The following is a 6,714-nucleotide window of genomic DNA, read 5'->3' on the forward strand; positions in this document are numbered from 1 at the left end:
TGTATAAATGAACATGCACAATGTAATCATGTATGTCAAATATGTAAGTTGAAAACATTGTGAGTGTCCCCAACCTTGCCAACAGACAAAAAGATCTAACCCTCAGAAACCTTGACATGGGAGTGCTCTCATGGAATGTGTCTAGAACATTAATATCTTCTATTCTGAGAACATGGTGTCTATGTTTGGTTGGTGGAATAGTCTCCTAAACCCTAAAAAGACTACACATCAATGTTCTTGCAATGTCCCATAAAACACATCTAGAACATAATGTTGTATAATCTGAGAACATTGTAACCACGTTCTAGATTAGTTCTGCTTGACATTAAGGGAATCTCCTCACTTTAACACCAAAACATGCTAAAAAGGTCCTCTGAACATTACAAAAACATTTTCTTTCCCAACAATTGTTAGCTGGGAAGGAGGGCAGGCAGGCAGGCATGCAGGCAGGCAACACAACCCACTCCACAGACTGAGGCAGAGCTGGAATAAACTTGTCAGGGCCGCTCCAGTAGAGCGCTGAGGAGAGGAGTAGGAGACAAAAGAGAAGCTGAATAATTCATAGTAGTTTTGCAGAAGGGAACTCTCGCTCTCTCTCTTTACGGCCGACCTTGACGTCCCTTATTCTTCCCTGCATTAGCCTGGCAATCCTGTCATTGACACCCCCTACTTGGGCGCCCATATTTCCCCCCTCATTCCTCTCATGCTCCCCCTCTCTTCAAACTGCTGTCTCAAGCCTCTCCTCATCTCCACTACAACCAGTGATGAACGGTTCCACCCGGGGGGTTCAAGTGCTGGATTGCACAAGAATCCGCAAGCATTCAGACCGAGATTGTCCATTGGCCAAAGCTTAGGAGAGTTTCAACCAGACCTAGTTGTTGGTGTCTCATCTGTTTGCTGGTGGTCTACAGATTTGCAAGATGGCACTGTATCTCTCTTGGCACAATTTGACTGAGGGGGGAAAAGGCAGTGGTTGGGTGGCCAAGACTGTTTTATACGCTCAAGGGTGAGCAGGGTATTCTCTGATGCGATTGCATGTGTTAGAGTGTTGCAGATCTTTCATAGCCCAAGCCTTTAGTGATGTCCCAAGATAGTGGAAATACATGCAGAGGTATGTCTCCATGTCTGCGTTTAAACAGGCAGCCCAATTATGCTCTGTTTTTCATCATTTTTTCTTTGACCAATCAGATCAGCTCTGAAAAAATGTGAAAAGATCTGATGTGATTGGTCCAAAGTGGAAAAAAGATCTGTAGGCTGCAGGTCAGTGTAAACACAGTCTACGGAGACCTGCATCAGGGGTACCAGGGTCAAATATAGAAACATACAAACTAACTGAAAGCCAGTGATGCTAGACTATTCTACAGACTATTTGTTTAAGTTTTTTGTGCTCCCTCCCTCCCTCTCTTTTATTATCGATTTCCCTAATTTCCGTTGTCATGTGGCACACACAGATGTCAGAGGCTCTATGTCGCTTTTGCTAAATAAAGCCATTTTGAGGCGGTGTCAGCATCTATCTGCCATTCTGCATTGTGCTAGGGCAGCAACATAAAATGCCCCATAGATCCTGCATTGACATCAGCAAACAGTTAACAATGGGAAGTCTGAGAGTGACTCACGCCTGTCACAGTCAACAGCAGGCAAAACACGTGCGCACGCACACACACACACACACACACACACACACACACACACACACACACACACACACACACACACACACACACACACACACACACACACACACACACACACACACACACACACACCTAATGTAGGGCCATGTGGTGGCTGGGGGAGCGAGGCTAAGCATGCAGGTTTTTAAATCCACTAACGTCTGTTAGTATGTCAACCGGTTGCATGTCACACTGCACTGCAGGGATGACCACCCTCTCTGATACACGCTGGTAGCTCAGACATGTCCCTTAAGTCAGTGTAAAATAGGTGATCTCAGTCTACTCCATTCATAGTGCTGAGCTTCAGGAAAGACCCCAATAGTATGTCAGTCTTAGCCAGATAGGATGTGACCTACATCCTAGTGATATAGGCCCACAGTATGTAAACATGTCAAGACAATACTAGAATGACTCATAAGTAACCATGCCATAACCACAACAAGGACAGTGACTACAATTGTCATTGTTAGTTGCTTCTCATCCTTATGAAATTACATATTAACCATGTAATCCAGGGGAAATCGCCAATAACTCATAAGATGTTACAAAACCCCAATAAGTGAAGCAAAATTCAGAGAAATCCCAGTAGGCTAACATTTCTATTTTGGCTCAAGCATTTGTAACACTCAGACAGAGAGTCAATAAGTAGTGCATTGATAGACTGACTCATACCAGATCTGAAGTGTTTGAATGAAAATACAAAGCCCTGAGACATGAGGTCACAGTAAGAGGGGGTGTTCCGTTCAGTCATAGACTACTAAAAACTCAAATTTCATAACTAGTGAGAATAACCCACAGACAGGTAGCTGCTTGAAGATAAGCTAGCTTCACTGAACCAGTGTTCCTTATCCATCCCATGTGTCTCCAGCCTGTAGCTTGTAGGCTGCTATGACCACCTACTGTAAACCAGGAGGTAAAGCTGAGGCTTATCCTGCAGTGCACCCCTTGGGGTCCTGAGGACAGAGTTTGGAAAACTCCCTAAGAAGTTGGCATAGCCTTAATACTTTATCATATGGTGTATATCAGGCCTGGACTGAGTTATAGCTCAACCAAAAGTAATCACATGCAACATGGATAAAGATTCTTGGAAAATATATTTTTCTACAGACACTGATTGTGGGAACAGGTGTTTATGAGCGACACACAGTGCACAGCACTGCTGGCTCAAGTTTTACCGCCCAACCGAGCCCCCTGGTGGTGGCCATGAGTAGCACACGTCCTGCCCCTGAGGTAACGCATTTACATTGCAGACAGGTATGTATGTGTCTGGTCTGGAGTTCCACTGGAATGAGCTGGAAGCTCCGTAGCATATTCGTTTTTAGGCCACTTTAATGAAACACCCAGTGAAAAGACAGACAGGCCCCAGGGTACTCTCAGACAGCCAATAAACACGTGGTGAAGTGGATAAACACGGCCTTCCAGACTGTCTGTCTCTCTGAGGGGGGCGAAACAACAGTGCTAAGAGGCGATGACCTCTGTAACTCTACGTCAGGGGGTCCTCTGCTTGGGTTGAGGCTATGTTAGCTGGGCTGTTTGGGCTGGAAGGCCCGGCTGTGCTGGGAGAGTGCCGTGTGCCGCAGTGTGCCCTGGCGTGTGCCGCAGAATGTGTCCCCCACTGAGGACGGAGGAGAAGAGAGGAGATAGAGGATGCCGGCTGCACTGCAGAGCAGAAAACATCTGGCCAGAGAGCAGCAGAGCAGACTGAGTCAGAGCCTGAGCTCCATGATCCATGCTGCCACTCCTGGGAGAGGCCTGGGTCAGGTATACTTCTAAAGCAGACCTGTCTGGCTCCTCTCTTCTCCTCTGCTCTCTTCTCCTCCCTTCTCATCTCCTCTCCCCTCTTCTCATCTCTACTTTTGACTCAAACAGGACAGACTTCATTCTAGTATGATGACAGAAGTCTGTGGTAAATCCATGCTTAAGGTAGCACCTGGAGCTATAGACTAAACTCAGTCTGAATAGACTTCTTAATGTGATTTCAGTTCTGTACCTGCTGGATAGGAATATGAGAGTGAAAGCGAGAGCGAGCGAGAGATATTTAGGATTCCACCAAAGCCTTTTGGGGATTCTGAGAATGCAGAATTGAACAGCACTTCTGGTCTGGGAGATATACTACACTGTGTATGAGAGAGAGGCACATTAACTAAATCCTCCTGGCATTCCAATGTCAGGCGAATAGTTCATGTGGCTGCTGACTGAGAATAGCTTTTGACAAGATGCAGCAATGAACTCTATAGCCAATCAGATGCCAACAACCACTGACAATGGATGACTCTGGAAAGTATCCTGAGAGGAGTCAATAAACTATAATATCTTGGCCATTGTGATTGTCATCAGACATTATTCTAGACTGGCATGCAGCACACTTCACATTTATCTGACACTGATACTCCCTGTACACAGTGGCTTCGGAAAGGTCAGACCCCTTGACTTTTTCCACACTCTGTTACGTTATAGCCTCATTCTAAAATAGATTAAAAAATGTTTTCCCCTCATCAATCTACACACAATACCCCATAATGACTAAGTAAAAACAAGTTTTTAGAAATGTTTGCAAATGCATAAAAATAAAAATAAATCTAATTTACACAGTATTCAGACCCTTTACTCAGTACTTTGTTGAAGCACCTTTGGCAGCGATTACAGCCTGGAGTCTTCTTGGGTATGACGCTGCAAGCTTGGCACACCTGTATTTGGAGAGTTTCTCCCAATACTCTGCAGATCCTCTCAAGCTCTGTCAGGTTGGATGGGGATTGTTGCTGGACAGCTATTTTCAGATCTCTCCAGAGATGTTTGATCGGTTTCAAGTCCGGGCTCTAGCTGGGCCACTTATGGACATTCAGAGACTTGTCCCGAAGCCACTAATGCGTTGTCTTGGCTGTGTGCTTAAGGTCATAGTCCTATTGGAAGGTGAACCTTTGCCCCAGTCTGAGGTCCTAAGCGCTCTGGAGCAGGTTTCATCAAGGATCTCTCTTGTACTTCCGTTCATCTTTGCCTCTATCCCGACCAGTCTCCCAGTCCCTCCCGCTGAAAAACACCACGACAGCATGATGCTGCCACCACCATGCTTCACCGTAGGGATGGTACCAGGTTTCCTCCAGACGTGATGCTTGGCATTCAGCCCAAAGAGTTCAATCAGGGTTTCATCAGACCAGATAATCTTGTTTCTCATAGTCTGAGAGTCTTTAGGTGCCTTTTGGGAAACTCCAAGTGGGCTGTCATGTTCCTTTTACTGAGGAGTGGGTTCCGTCTGGCTACTCTACCATAACAGTCTGATTGGTAGAGTGCTGCAGAGATGGTTGTCCTTCTGGGAGGTTCTCCCATCTCCACAGAGGAAATCTAGAGCTCTGACAGAGTGACCATCGGGTTCTTGGTCACCTCCCTGACCAAGGGGGACCTTCAATGTTGCAGAAATGTTTTGATACCCTTCCCCAGATCTGTGCCTCGACATAATCCTGTCTCGGAGCTCTACAGACAATTCCTTCAACCTCATGGCTTGGTTTTTGCTCTGACACGCACTGTCAACTCTTGGACCTTATATAGACAGGTGTGTGCCTTTCAAAATCATGTCCAATCAATTGAATTTACCACAGGTGGACTCCAGTCAAGTTGTAGAAACATCTCAAGGATGACCAATGGAAACAGGATACACCGGAGCTCAATTTCAAGTCTCATAGCAAAGGGTCTGAATACATGCGTAAATAAGGTATTTGTTTTTAATTTTGTATAAATTTGCCAACATTTCTAAAAACCTGTTTTCGCTTTGTCATTATGGGGTATTGTGTGTAGATTGCAGAGGAAAAAATTATATTTAAAAAATGTGGAAAAAGTCAAAGGTTCTGAATACTTTCAGAAGGCACTGTAGCTCCATTCTTGTGAATTTTGCATCATTGGGAAGGTCTCGTAAGAAAGCATTCTACGGTCAAGTCTACATCAGTTGTATTAAGAGCATGTGACAAATAACATTATATTATTATTTTGATTGTAGGTATTGTAAGAAACATCCATTTGAAAATCACATTCTATGAATTCTGGCATGCAAATGGTCATTCATCTTTTTGATCATATTGTGATACAGCATTAACTAGACTAGATTTTAAACATAACTTTCAATATCATTCTCATTCATCTTTATCTGACAGATTTTTTCAGATATAAAACTGACTTCAAGGGATGCCTAATGTGATGTCTAGTGCCCTCTGTTGGTCATCTTTACCAGCTTGTATACATACAGTAATAGTACTTTAATTAATGTAGTTTTATACTGTAGCGAACGGCAGGGCAGTGAAGCGAACCCAGGTAGTTAGTGTGAAAGGCAAACACCCTACGCATCGCGCCAATAGGGTTAGCCCATTTGGTGGGAATTGTAACGTGGTTTGTATAGCGAGTTTCGCTACAGTATTTCAAAAAGCACCTAGATTCAACACAGCCTGTTATGGTGTCGGACTGCCCCAACCTGGAATGAGACTGGGCTAAAATGAACTCTCTCAGTGGGCATGAGTCTCAAAGGACTTTCCAGTGAATTATTTCGCTATCTCTGGGTTATGGGAGGGGTACAGATGTAGGATCTTAATTAGATCACTCCTTTGTTGCTGAGAAAAGGTCAATGATCTCTTTATTGTAGGGTGGAGCGGCCAACTAATGTTTTTCCTCAGTATAAAACCATAAACCTTATCTGATTATATCATCAAAGTGATAAGCTGATTTCACAGAAGATGGATCCATGATGATATGCCCAAGCCTCAGGCTGAATATTATTGTGCAGAAGTCCGATCATGTGAATGACACAATATCACAATAGTAAGTATACGTGTTCAAAAGACTACTTTCACACAGTGATAACCTCACCATGTCTGATCAGATTGAAATCCTGATAAATAATGTGGCCATACATTTTATAATTTAGTCTTTTCTCCAAACAGATAACTTGATCACTAACATTGGGAAAAGGTAACACCCTTCAATCTAATTTGATAGGGAAAACAGATTTTCTTTGGGGAGATGAAACAGAAGAAGTCAATTGTCCGAGAATGAGATGTAA

This window comes from Oncorhynchus mykiss, chromosome 4 (assembly GCF_013265735.2).
Source record: "Oncorhynchus mykiss isolate Arlee chromosome 4, USDA_OmykA_1.1, whole genome shotgun sequence".
NCBI lineage: Eukaryota > Metazoa > Chordata > Actinopteri > Salmoniformes > Salmonidae > Oncorhynchus > Oncorhynchus mykiss.